Here is a 14,589-nt window from a genome sequence, read left to right on the forward strand (position 1 = left end):
CTTGAACCGTCTTCACTTTCCTGGCAGAAGAAAGTCCCTTCATTTTCAAAGAGGATTTAGGGACCAAAATAAGCCATTAGAAAGTTTCAGAAAGAAGAAGGGAAACACAGAGTTTCGGTTCAGAATCTGAAATGCAGAAGCTGTTCAGATCGTTGGGAGCTGAATCATGACATCGCAACGTCATATGTTGAAGCCCTGACCCCCAGGCCCTCAGAGTGTGGCTGTATTTGGACATGGGGGTCTTTAAAGAGGGGATGAAGCTAAAATGAGGTCCACCCACTAGGGTGGGCCCTGATCCCATAGGACTGGTGTCCTTATAAGAAGAGGCGATCAGGACACAGACACACACAGAGGGACGACCCTGGGAGGACACAGGGAGGAGACGGCCGTCTACACGGCAAGGAGAGAGGCCTCAGCAGGAACCAGCCCTGCCCACACCTGGATCTCAGATTCCAGCCTCTAGGACTGGGACAGGAAAAATGTTTGTTGTTTAATCCACCCAGTTTGTCCTACGATTTGTTAGGAGAGGTCTGGCAAACTAATTCACAGTTATTGTTGTTTACTGCAGTGAATCACACAGGGAAAAAAATATATGATCCCCATCACAGCAGAACCTCGACTCCTGTCCAAAAAAAAAGCGCAACACAACTTCCTGTCTCTTTCAGTTTCTGAGTATTCACCCTTACGCCTTCTGCCCTTGTTGGATCTGGAAGCACGTCAATATTTCCATACACGTAGGAGCAAAGCAGCTGCGTATCTCCCGCCCGCTCGGAGACACAAGGAGTTGTAGAAGCGAACCATCACCTATGATGACGTGCATGCCCAGTCTGGCCAGATGCTTCGCGGTCGCATATCCAATGCCGTCAGTCCCGCCGGTCACTATAGCAACACGCTCGAGTTGTCGGGGGAAAACTGCAGGAGAAAAGAAAAAGAAACCGAGGTAAAGGTTTAGCGGCAGAGCACACACTGATGAGAATGAAGTCGCAGAAGAGGGGAGATGCCAACGGGAGCTGCGGTTTGATATTTGTGGCTTTGCTCTTCTGAATATTCCTACAGGCTCGGGACGCACGAGTGTCATACAGTGCAGTTGCCCCGAATAAGGACAGCCTGGTAAAGCCACCTGATAAGTCCTTCCTCGGTCCCCGACGATACCTTTGCAGGAATTAACGCCGCCAAAATGATATGCAGAGAGCTCCAGAGAGCGTCTATCGTTGACGGCTGTGGGCGAGAGTCCTGGGTTAACCCTCTCGGACCATGTTGGTTGTGTTGTAAAGTGTAGGTTTTATACTCGTATGCATTTTCTCAAATGTAGTTAGGAAACTGCTTGTTATGGAGGGACGGCCCACTGTTTTCTACAAAGTCTGAAGACCACGTGAGAATACAGAGTATCTTATAAAAACGGAGAATATGATGACTCCTTTAACCATGTACCTTTGCATGAACCTACACATATGCAAAACATATGAGAATATACGTTTACGTGACGGTATAAAATTGACTGTTTCTACTCACACACAGAGAGAACAGACTCGTGGTGGCCAATGGGGCAGGGATTGGGGGAGGGATGGATTGGGAGTTTGGGGTTAGCAGATACAAACTATTATATATAGAATGCATAAACAACAAGTCCTACTGTGGAGCACAGGGAACTATATTCAATATCCTGGGATAAACCATCATGGAAAAGAATATGGAAAAGAATGTATATGTACGTATAACGGAATCACTTTGTTGTAGAGCGGAAATAAACACGTCGTAAATCAACTATATGTCAATAAAATAAATAAACTTTACTGTGTCTAAATAAAATCTTAAACTACCCAAAGTGTCAATAACATGTTATTATACAAGATGAAATAATGTTTTACTAAACGTCAGACTTCTCTTTTTGACTCCATTTTAAAATTGTACTGTGCAATGTGTGACCAAAATAAAAAGGGTGTATTGTGATGTAAAAATAAAAAAGAAGAAAGAAAGAAAGAGAGAGGGAGGGAGGAAGGAAGGATAAAGTGTAGGTTTTATTATTATTCAAGTATGGGGTGAGGCCAACAGGTCAGGAGACCAATATTGAGAAGACGGATGACCACTCACAGTTCCCAAGAGGAGGGGGCGCAACACACCATGCAGGGTTACACGGGGAAGCACCAGGGTCGGTCAGGAGGCGAAGGGAAAGGGGGAAACCAGACGAGAGCCCTGCAGGAAGGAACAGGTGAGCAGGGTTAGGATGGGCTGGTGTGAATAATTTCATCAGGTCCTGGCTGCGGGGAATGCCCTTGTTGTCTGGTACCTGCCCTGGGGGGGGCATGAGGGCAGGTGGATGGTGGCCCCGAGTATGGGAGCCCCTTAGAGCCAGGGGTGGGGTGTGCATCTGGGTGGGTAGCTTTGTATTTGAGAAGCACGTTTACAGCTCAGTTATTTGCTATCTGTAGGAACTGGCTAGTCCTAGGAGCTAAAGCTCCTATAGGACCAAGGTGGCAAAGATGAATTCTGTATTTTCCCTGTCTCCTTTATTTCACTTTTTTAACACGTTTTTTATTGAAGTAGAGTTGCTATACAATATTTTATAAGTTTCAGGTGTACAACATAGTGATTCACAATATCTTAAGGTTATGCCCCATTTATAGTTATTATTAAATATTGGCTGCATTCCCTGTGCTATACAATATATCCTTGTAGCTCTTTTTTTTTTTTTTTTTTTTTTGACCGTGCCACACAGCATGCGGGATCTTAGTTCCCCGACCAGGGATGGAACCCATGCACCCTGCAGTGGAAGTGTGGAGTCTTATCCACTGGATGGCCAGGGAAGTCCCAGTAGCTTACTTATTTCATACACAGCAGTTTGTATCTCTTAATCCCCTACCCCTATCTCTCCCTTCCCCCCTTCCCTCCCCCACTGGTAACCACTAGTTTGTTGTCTAGAAAAGATAAACTTTTTTTTTTGCTCTGTGGCACGTGGGATCTTCCCGGACCGGGGCACGAACCTGTGTCCCCTGCATCAGCAGGCAGACTCTCCACCACTGCGCCACCAGGGAAGCCCGAGAAGATAAACTTTTTAATAAATGGTGTGGGGACATCTCAAAAGACCTCTGAAAACAGATGAAATGAGATCCATACCACCCAGGACACATCAAAATGAACTCCAAGAGGAAAAAAAGCTAAACAATGAAAATATTCAAAGAAAGCAGGGACAAATTTATTCTCAACCTCCGAGTAGGAAATGCCTTCCTAATTCTAATTCGAGATTGAGAAGAATAAATAGACCAATTTCACTCCTAAAAAAAGTGTACACAGTTTAAAAAAAAAAACCAAAAACACCATAAGGACTTGCCTGGCGGTCCAGTGGTTAAGAGTCCACGCTCCCAATGCAGGGGGCGTGGGTTCCATCCCTGTCTGGGAACTAAGACCCCACAAGCCACGAGGCGTGGCCAAAAAAAAAGAAAGAGAAAAAAAATCCTACCAAAAAATTAAAATTAAAACAACACCATAAGCAAAGTCACATTCAAAGGGCTATTTTCCGAGTATGTAAAGAGTTCTTAAAAATCAAGAAGAAGAAGAAGAAAAAAAAACTCTACAGAGAAGAAAGGCAAAAGCATTTGTTGATATAAAAACATACTGAGGGCTTCCCTGGTGGCACAGTGGTTGAGAGTCCGCCTGCCGATGCAGGGGACACGGGTTCGTGCCCCGGTCCGGGAGGATCCCACAGGCCGCGGAGCGGCTGGGCCCGTGAGCCATGGCCGCTGAGCCTGCGCGTCCGGAGCCTGTGCTCCGCAACGGGAAAGGCCACAGCAGTGAGAGGCCCGCGCACCACAAAAAAAACATACTGAAATGGCCCTTAAAAACACATGCCCAAGTTTACACCTAATAAGAGAAACGTTAATAGTTAACGAAAACTGCTAGATACCATGACACCCATCAGGTTGGTGGAAGTTCAAAGACTTCAAGAGCCTCATTTCTCTCACCTACAGCGTGGGGAGCAGTGCAAAACAGCACAGTCCCCATTGGGGGCAACTGGGTAATATCTAGTGCAATTACATGTGCTTCTATCGTTTGATCTCGAAAAATCACGTCTAGGAATCTGCCATGGAGAGACAAGGCCGGTTGCCAGCGTAAAGCCACGGTTCCTCAGGGCAGCACCTGTCTCTCCGTGAAGAAGGATGGATAAACCCCCTGCCATACCTGCATACAGTGGGGCATCCTCCATCCCTACAACGGGGTATCCTAGCCCATCCTGGGTCTCCACCAGCACACAGGGGACACTGAGCAGCCCCGAGCGGGTCAAGGTCAAGTGGTAATTCCACCTGTTGGCCAGGAGTCAGGTTTGATCCACTTGTTAGAAAATCCTTCCAATAAGTGGGGACAACCTGTTGTCCAGCGCTGCAGTAAGGCGTTGCTGCCGGTAACATGAAGCAACAACCCTACAAAGAAAAGCCCCGAGAGGGCTGCAGGGGCAGCGATATCTTCCGGGAGGCGCGGAGGACCACCACTCCTCCGCCACGCCCGGGGAATATTCCCCATCGCCACGTCCATCAGAAAGACCACGTCCTTCGCAGAAACCCCAAATGAGTCCTTCGGGCGCCCCACAAAGTTCCCAGACACCCAGGCTTGATTCTACTAAAGGGATTCCAACCGCGTGCGGGTTTAGTTCCTGGGCAGGTGAGCCGGATTAATAAAAGTGCTCTTTTCCTAGGCTCCCGGCGTTTACAGAGAAGGGTTCCAGCACCGCGCTGCAGGGCGGGGAGCCTTAGGGAGGACCCAACTCAACTTTTCTTGTCCCCCTGGCATCCACCTGTCCCTCCTGAAAATGCAGACCAACAGCTGCTGAATGCGTGTGGGGCACTGTGCTGCGCCGACCGTGTGCCGTGAGCACAGGTGCACGCTGGGGTCTTGGGCTGGAGGCGACACCTTACAGCTCCCGGTGTTACACAGAAGAGGCAACGGACGGGGAAGTCCCCAGCGGTCCAGTGGTCAGGACTTGGGGCTCTCGCTGCCAGGGGCCTGGGTTCAGTCCCTGGTCAGGGAACTAAGATCCCGCAAGCCACGCGGCAGGGCCAAAAAGAAGACAAAAACCAAAGGACGACCACAGAAGCCTCGTCGGCAGCCTGAACTTTCATCTCAAAGCGAGGTTACGGGGGAAACTGAACAGTTAAGACCAAGTAGAATAAAACACTGGTCCCCAAACTTTCGCAACCTGCAACACACTTGCTGCCCAGGACTTTTTTCACACCACTGCTAAGGAAAAGAAAAAGAAATAAAAATATATGTGTAAAATATATTCTTATATAAATATAAATGAAATGTTTGTTCCTATTTAGATATTTATAAATAGTATCTATGCTATAGTCTTATCCTAGGTAAAATTATGTTTCTATATCTCAAATGTTACATATTTTACATATTTATTTTAATATATTTAAATATGTTTAACATATGTTTAACCTACTGGATAGCACAAGAAACTCTACTCAATATTCTGTAATAACCTATATGGGAAAAGAATCTGAAAAGGAATATATATAAAAATAACAAGTATCAATAATATATATGTTATGTAATATATATAAAATAACTTTGCCGTACACCTGAAACTAACACAACATAGTAAATCAACTACACTTCGAAAAAATAATAAAAAATTAAATTAAATTTTAAAATAAAGAACAAAGGTCCTTAATTCTCTTGGTCCCTCCCACCAGAATTGAAAAGAACAGAGAGAGAGTTTCTGTTTCCCTGTCAAGGAGGGTTCCAAACAAACCCCTCGGTCCACACCCAGAAAGGAATGGAATACTGCATTAAAAAGAAAGGTCAGGACTTCCCTGGTGGCGCAGTGGTTAAGAATCCGCCTTCCAATGCAGGGGACACGGGTTCGAGCCCTGGTCCAGGAAGATCCCACATGCCGTGGAGCAACTAAGCCCGTGCGCCACAACTACTGAGCCTGCGCTCTAGAGCCCACGCGCCACAACTACTGAAGCCCGCGTGCCTAGAGCCCGTTTTCCGCAACAAGAGAAGCCACCGCAATGAGAAGACCGCACACTGCAATGAAGAGTAGCCCCCGCTCGCCACAACTAGAGAAAGCCCGCGCGCAGCAACGAAGACCCAACGCAGCCAAAAATAAATAATAAATAAATTTATTTTTTTAAAAAAGACATGTCAAGTGAAAAGATCCGATGTGGACACGCTTCCGTCAGCACCTGCAACATGTGAAAATCTCGCCTCTACCCCCACGTCTATTGCTGAGAAGTGGCCACGGGAAAACCCAGCAAAGGCATTAATACCCCCTCCGACATGAGTAAGGTCTACAGTTTCCTCCTTGCAGGTGGACAGCACTCAGAGGGCTCTGAATCGGGCGTAGGGCATCGGCCAGAAGAAGCGAGAGATGCCCAGGAGAGAGGCTGCCCCTCCCGGATCCCGGAGGCTAGTCTTTGCATCTGCGTCACCTGCATCCTGGGATTGCAGAGGGGTCCACGTGATTCAACCAGCCGTGGGAGGCCAGGCAGCAAAGGAGGAAATTCGCAGGAGCACGCCAGGGAGGCTGGGCGGAGGAATGGCCGGGCGGAAGGCACCAGATGTGAGGTCAAGGGAATCATTCCTCTAACGTGTGCTGAGAACGAGACCACCGCCCTGATGCTGGGCACCCAGGATGGACGTGGGCCAGTCCCCACCTGTCCCGGAGAGCTGACTTCCAAAGCAAGAAGCTGACTCGCTCACCCAGAAACAGTCCAAGTGTCAGGCTGTCGAATCCCAGTGGCCTGCCTGGTATGGGAGCTGCGTCTCCCTCTGGCTTCAGCTGAGAGAAGAATCCTATCACACGTGCTCCCTGGTTGCATGGCCGTCACAGCTCCTGGGATAATCTTACGCGTCGAACTGGCTGGGCCACGGGGTCTAGATATGTGGTCAGACATTATTCTGGGTGTGTCCGTGACAGTGTTTTATTGGATGAGATGAACATTTAAATCAAGGGGCTTTGAGGAAAGCAGGTTGCCCTCTCTGGTGTGGGTGGGCCTCGTCTAATCCGTTGACGGCCTCAATAGAACAAAGGCTGAGATTCTCCAAGGAGGAGGGAATTCTGCTTCCTGACGGCCTTTAGACTCAAACTGCAAGTCTTCCATGGGTTTCCAGCCTGCCGGCCCACTCTGAAGATTTAGGACCTGCTAGACCCCATAATTACATGAGCCAATTCCTTAAAATGAATCTCTCCATAGATAGACACATAGATAGATAGATATCAATAGACAGATACAGGATAACTTGAAAGATGATACAGATGATAGCTGGAAAGATGATAGAAAGATACGTAGATCGATACATAGATAAAGATGGTTGGACACATACATACATAGATGATAGATTGATAGATGATAGATAAATGACAGATAACAGATGGATATAAACAGACTGAGAATACATAAATGGATAGCTCAGGTAGGTAGATGATTGATACACAGATACATATATAGTTAAAAAGATAGAGATAGAGATATAATTTTCGACAAGCAATAAGCAATTTTTGGTTTAAGTGCAGCCCACGCAATATCCGGGACACGCTTACACTGCAAGCATGTGCGCTATTTATCTTCCATCCAAGCTGATGGCGTTTCTGCTGAGATGGGGGGTGTTTCAGCCAACAACTGTCCAGGCACATCCTGGGTGGTCTCTGCAGAGCACACGTCCTCATTTTGTCAGCCTACAGGGAACGTCTGCCCCAGGCCCCTCTCCTTGGCGTGTCGATGGCCGTCTTCTCTGTGTCCTCACAGGGTCCTGCTTCTCAGCATCTCTGTGTCCACACTTCCCCTTTTTTCTAGGCCCCCAGTCCTGCTGGCTGCGCCCTCACCCAAGTGACCTCACCGTAAGTTGCTCATCTGCAGAGACCCTATTTCCAAATAAGGTTACAGTACGGGGTGGGGGTGGGGGAGGAGGCGTGATTCAAACCCTAACCAGGGGCGTACACCTGCACACACACGTACACCCACCCGAGGACACACCAGCCTGGCTGGAGGGAGCTCCCTAGGAGGGCAGGTGACCCGGGCCCTCTCTGCCCCCCTTATCTCCCCGACACGGGTCAGCTGCAATGCACATTCCTTCCACGCTTCCCCCGGAAATCTAGCTGCAAATAGATCCACGGGATCCCCGTACATCACCTCCACCGTCACCCTCTCCTCCCCACACCGTGCACGTCTTTGATCCTGGGTTCAACACCAACTCCGACCTGTCGGCTCCTGTCCGACAGATGTCAGAGAAGGCGCTCTGCCAATTCCGATGTAAGCTGACCCCAAGCGCACCAGCCGGGTCTGGGACCCGTGTGATGACTGGGACCCGTGTCGCCAGCTGCCCCGTCCCAGATGGGTACCTACAAGCCGCACCACGACAAGGCTCTCCCCTGCTCCTTTCCTCCCAAAGCCACTCAGCTCCGCAGCCTCTGGGTCCAACGCTGCAGCTTGAAGCTACTCGCCCCTGGATTTGTTTCTGGGTCACCACGCACCGCAAGAAGAAAGGCAACTGAGATCTTGGCAAACGGCACAATGTTTGCAGGGTGCCGGGAGAGAGGTCCCTTCCAGACTATGTTTAGAACGCTCTCCGCTCCCGGTTCTGTTTGAAGCGTCTAACTTGGAGTGCTGACCTCATGCCTCGGTGATGGCCAGCGCTTGGGAAAAATGGCAAAACGACAGCTCTCTGTACACCGAGCTCACTGCACATTAGAGCCAGCTCCAAGGGTAACGGAGAAGAACATATCTGACTCCACATTAGGTCTGTTTCTTTTACTTTAACTTCTGTATTCTTTCGCTTTGAGTTCAGAATGTTGCCCATCGCCTGAAATATACAGGATAGCCCTTTCTCAAGGCTCTGACCTTTAAGGGTGGAACGCCTTTCCATTCATAGAGACAGAAAAAGTTGCACAACAGAGAATAACATTGGTTTTCTTGAGGGTTAACAGGAACACTGTGACCTGACTTTCGTGGACAAAGGATTCCCGCACCAAGAAGTCTGCAATAACCACCCACACCCTTCCTTCACCTTCCCATTAAAAATGCTTTGCTGAAACCCTTCGGGGAGTTCGGGGGTCTGGGGGCACAAGCCACAGTCTCCTTGCAGGACCCTGCCATAAACCTCTCTCTGCTCCAAACTCCGACGCCTCGGCTTGTTTGGCCTCACGGGTGCCTCACCCGGACTTGTACCAAAAAAGACAAAAAGGAGATGAACAAGGATTTAACCGATACTGAATAAAATACAGGTATGTAACAGGATGTTGGAACTCACTCCTCCTCAAAGAAAATAAAAGCAAAGGAAGTTAGTAGGTTTCATCAATAAGAACAGCTCCCATCCAGGATGGCAACGCCCCAGAAAAATGAACCGTTTGCACATTCAGTCAATTTTCCACCGAGACTGTATCTTTTAGGAGGTGAGTTGGAGGGGGTCTAAAGTGGACGTGCATGTCCCCTACGTAGCAATTCTACTTCTAAGAATTTCATGCCACAGACATACTCCCACAGGTCTGCAGAGACACAGGAACAAAAATATTCACTGCAGCCTTGTTCGTAAAAGAAAGATCTTTAGTGTGACTGTCATTTCACAGGTGTTATTCAAAAGAAAGGCGTAGTGTTCTAGCAACAAGGTGGGTGGATCTCCAGGGAATTACGCCGAGTGGGGAGAAAAAGAGCCGTTTCAAAAGGGTTCCATTGTGTATGCCTCCATTTCTATGACAGTCTCGAAGTGACAGAATTATAGAGCACAGATTAGTGGCTGCCGGGGGTGAAAAACGGGGTGGGGCGTTGGTGTGGGAAGGAGATGGGCCACGCCAGAGATCCTTGGGGTCACAGAACTGCCCTGTGTCTTGACCGTGATGGTGGATTCTCAAAGCCACCCAGGCAACAGGATCGTACACACACGAGCGAATACAAGTTAGAACAGGGAAATCTGAAAGCATTGCATTGCACCCAAGTCTACATCTAGGCTGGGATGTGGTATGGCCGTGCTGCAAGCGGGTAGCCCTGGGAGAAAAACAGGTAAAGCGTTGTTCCACTTCATTCCTCACAACTGCACGTGAACCTACAATTATCTCAAAGCAGGAACTGGTTTTTTTCGGCCATGCCACACGTCTTGCGGGATCCTAGCTCCCCGACCAGGGACTGAACCCAGGCCCTCAGCAGTGAGAGTGCCGAATCCTAACCACTGGACCGCCAGGGAATCCCCAGGAACTTTTTAAAAAGTCTACACTAATGCCATGTAATATAGCCTCTTCTTAAAAGAGAAAAGAACTAAAGTAAAAGGCAAAACAAATAACTCCGCCTCCTTGGCCCCTGTCCAGTTGTTGTGAAATGACCCGAGGCTTCGGCTCCCTCTTGAATTGGGGATGACCCCGTGCCTGGTCCTTTTATCAGATACTGAGAGCTGGACCCCCCGCCAGGACTGCCCGCTGTCACGAGACAAAGTGGACACCAGGTGCAGGGGTTTGCTAAGCCCAGGCTATAGCAGCAACACTACCTCGTCCCTCATCTACCAGGTTTCTGGACTTTGGTCTCTGTTCCGTGTTTCCTGTCTTCCACAGACACGCCTAAGCCACCTTGAATTCTTTCCATGAGCACGTGGGTGGTCAATTCATTTCTTCACTCCTTAAATCTTTGCTCCTGTGCTCCACTGGGAAATAACCACATATCTCTTTGAAGAGAGCATTAGCGAAACGTAAATCAAAGCCACACGGTATGTTTTATATCATGTGATGTGACTTTTACCACAATAAAAAAAAACACACCATTTAAAAGAAGAAGAAAGAAAGAAAGAAACAGAAAATAACGAAGTTGGTAAGGATGTAGAGGAATCGGAACCCTCCTCCACTGCTGGTGGGGATGTAAATTGCAGGAACCACTTTGGAAAAGAGCCTGGCGATTCTTCAAACGGGTAAACATGGAGATACAATAGCCCAGCTATGCCACTCCTAGGTATCAATCTATCCAGGAGAAATGAAAACACGTATCCACTCAGATACGTGCGATGAACGCTCAGAGCACCGTGATTCACAGTAACCAGAAAAGTGAGAACAGCCCAAGTGTCCATGGACCTTGAACACATGAGGCTCAGCGGGAGAAGCCAGACCCAGAAAGCGCATATATGCCATGACTCAGTTTATATGAAATACTCAAATAGGCAAACGCATGGAGACAGAGGACCCGGGGGGGGAGACAGGAGTGGGGAGTGACAGGTAACAGGTACAGGGATCCCCTTGGGAAGTGGTTTTTAAAATGTTCTAAAATAACATAGCAACGGTGTTTGTACAACTCTGCAAATATACTAAAAACCACTGAATGGCGCCATTTACTGGGTGTATTGTATGGTGAATTATTTCTCAGCTTAAAATGGGGGAAACACCTTGCTTAATCGTGAATAATGGGGGATGGGCGGGGACTTGGAAAGTCTGGTCTTCTTCTCACAAATGAAGAAGGACATCTATAAGCCGCCCTTTCATGGACCTTCTACCATCTTAGGCATGTGTGTGTGCATGTGTCTCCAGAGTCCTCAAAATTGACAGAATAATGTTAAAATGACGTGTAGCTGAACCTCCAGGTCAGCTGGCCCCAGGAATACGTTTTCCTGACACGCAGCATCACGGAGGTCCTTAAGAATGGCTGTGTCGATAAACCATGATAATTAAGAAGCATAAAAGTCTCACTAGTGAGACCTGCCTGACAGACAGATGATGGGAAGCAACCTTTCCAGACAAAGCTGCCATCAGGCCCTTTGGACACCACACCAGCCTGTGCCCCGTTTGGTGACCAAGGAATAGGAACAGGATGGCCATTCATCCCAGGGATAGAATGATCTAGAAGCATTAAGACTGGAGAGGCGACGGGGGCACAGATGGGAAAGCTTACTATATGAATACATCATATCATCTATGTATCAATCCTAAAGTGAGATTGGCAGAAAAGGAAACAATCTAGAAAGACATCCAGACCCTACATTAAAAAGCTACTTAGGGGACTTCCCTGGTGGCACAGTGGTTAAGAATCCACCTGCCAGTGCAGGGGGCACGGGTTCGAGCCCTGGTCCGGGAAGATCCCACATGCCGCGGAGCCACTAAGTCTGTGAGCCACAACGACTGAGCCCACGTGCCACAACTACTGAAGCCTGCGCCCTAGAACCCGTGCTCCGCAACAAGAGAAGCCACCGCCATGAGAAGCCCGGGCACCACAATGAAGAGTAGCCCCCACTCGCCGCAACTAGAGAAAGCCCGCGCGCAGCAACGAAGACCCAACGCAGCCAAAAATAAGTAAATAAAATAAATTTATAAAAGAAAAAAGTGACTCAGTCCTACGAGCGATGGCGTGAGGAATGATACTGTGCCACAATAAGTGATGCTGGGTCCAGGGAGGCCATGCACATGTCATGTTATCCAGATCCCTCTAGAGAGCACGAGTTCATGCTTTCGGGGATGGGTGGCAGAAGCCATAAGCCAAGCACCAGGAGGCAGGTCCACTGAACACTGTACTGAATCGTATGATTTAATGGTGGATGAAATCTCAGTACAGCCGCTCAACATGGTTGAAGACCGTGCTGAATCACGGACCGCGGGGGAGGCGTGGGTGTGTAGAGGTCCCGGGAGTTCCTCCGTGAGAAGGGGGCTCATGTGGGCTGGAGGTGGGAGACCTAAAACCCAGGACGTAACTCCGAGAAGCCAGGCCCAGGCATCAGCATCGACAGAAGTGCTGGGGGCGGGGGGGGGGGGGGGGTCAAAATTAGTGATGCGTTCAGACTTCCCCGGCGGTCCCGTGGGTAAGACTCCGCGCTTCCAAGGCAGGGGGCACGGGTTCCATCCCTGGTCGGGGAACTAGAACCCCGCGTGCTGCACCGTGTGGCCAAAAACAAACAAATTGGTGATGGGGTGGCCTCAGCAGCCACCACCCAGGACTCCGAGGCCGTCCAGGGCTGGTAGAAAAACAGGCGCTCCCCAGAAATTATCCCAACCCATCGGAGTCTGCGGACACCCATGGCTCCCGCTAAAGATGCATGAAAAAGTGCCTGGATTCTTCACGGGAGAATTAAACAACCAGCACCTTCGGAGCATGCCCTGAGCTTTGCACAAGTCTATTTAAGCACGTCCATCACGAAGCATCCACAGAGTTACAGGTCAATTTGCCTCAGTAAAGTTAGGGAAGAAAAGAAATGTGATATTAAGGGGGTATGAATAACTAAGAGGGAATCACCTGTAAAGCGATCACGCGTTACATGATAAACACTGTTTAGAACCTTATGCAAGTGACCAAAAACACAGAGGCAAGTATTTTGCAGTCACTTATACTTGGTTTTCAATAGACCACAGAGAAATGATGCAGTGAAAAGAAAAACAAAACACCAAAACAGGATACAAAGTTGTATGTGATGTAGGATGATGGTTAAAGAGTACTAACATTATAGGGAAATAAATCAAATGTTCACAGCAAAAAAAAAAAAGCATGTCCACTAATAATGGCCTCTGTTGTTCATCTGTTTTGTATATAGCAACGGGTATATGTTAATCCCAGTCTAATTTATCCTCCCCCCTTCCCCTCTGGCAACCGTAAATTGTTCTGTCTGTGACTATTTCTGTTTAAGTTCATTTGTGTCATTATTTTAGATTCCACATGTAAGTGATATCACATGGTATTTGTCTTTCTCTGACTTCACTTAGTATTGATCATCTCTAGGTCCACCCATGTTGCTGCAAATGGCATGATTTCATTCTTTTTTATGGCTCAGTCATATTCCATTGTATATATGTACCACATCTTCTTTATCCAACAAGGATTTACTGTATAGTACGGGGAACTATACTCAATATTTCACAATTACCTACATGGGAAAAGAATATATATATATATGTAACTGACTACAAAACTGAATCACTTTGCTGTACACCTGAAACACAGCATTGTAAATCAACTATACTTCAATTAAAAAATTTAATTTTTTTTAAATAAATGAAAAATTCAAGAAAGTTTTCAAAGAACGAAAAAAGGAAGACTAATGACAGCAGATAGCAGGCATCAGTATCATGTTGGCTTAGGGTTTACTTCCATACCTTGATAATTGTTTATGTATCTATTACTTGTATTATTAAATTAATGTGACATTTTTAATTTTTATCTTTAAAGAATGAGAAAATTGCAATACTTACCTGAATTTCTTATCCTATTTCATTTTTCCTGACAGCTTTGGTTAGTAATGTCATTTTCATATTGATAGCTTTAGAATATGACCATTTTATTTTGTAACAATAATTGCCAATATCGTTTAATCTAAACTACACAGTTAAATATTTTCTCTGTTCAACTATCGATTACGCAGAATTAAGACTTACAGTTTCTTCAAGAAGGGTTTATTAAAACTACATTTGCTGAATTATGAAAAAAAAATTCGCATCTGAGAAGCAGAATTCAATGACAAGGAAATGTGTAAAATTGACAGCGAGTGGGGTGACCACAGCTTGGGTGTTTTACACGAGAGGAAGACGCTTGGCAATTACGTCCGTCAGCGTGAGGAAATGAACTTTTTTTTGACATGTCCTCTCCTGACTGGGAGGGGCCTGGCTCCTGTATTCCTTGCACCCCCAACTCTAACTGG

The 14,589-nt window shown here is 47.4% G+C and overlaps 1 protein-coding gene across 1 annotated transcript in view; it reads right to left on the bottom strand.

Annotated features, from left to right (window-relative positions):
• Window positions 1–707: 707 nt before the first annotated feature.
• LOC309978869 (E3 SUMO-protein ligase ZBED1-like) overlaps window positions 708–14,589 on the bottom strand; it is a 31,807-nt gene continuing 17,925 nt past the window's right edge. Inside the window, exon 2 of the transcript XR_014327147.1 lies at window positions 708–912. The gene's annotated coding sequence lies outside the window, so the exon portion shown is untranslated. The remainder of the gene's footprint in view (window positions 913–14,589) is intronic.

This window comes from Leucopleurus acutus (genome assembly GCF_964270905.1).
Source record: "Leucopleurus acutus genome assembly, chromosome: Y".
NCBI lineage: Eukaryota > Metazoa > Chordata > Mammalia > Artiodactyla > Delphinidae > Leucopleurus > Leucopleurus acutus.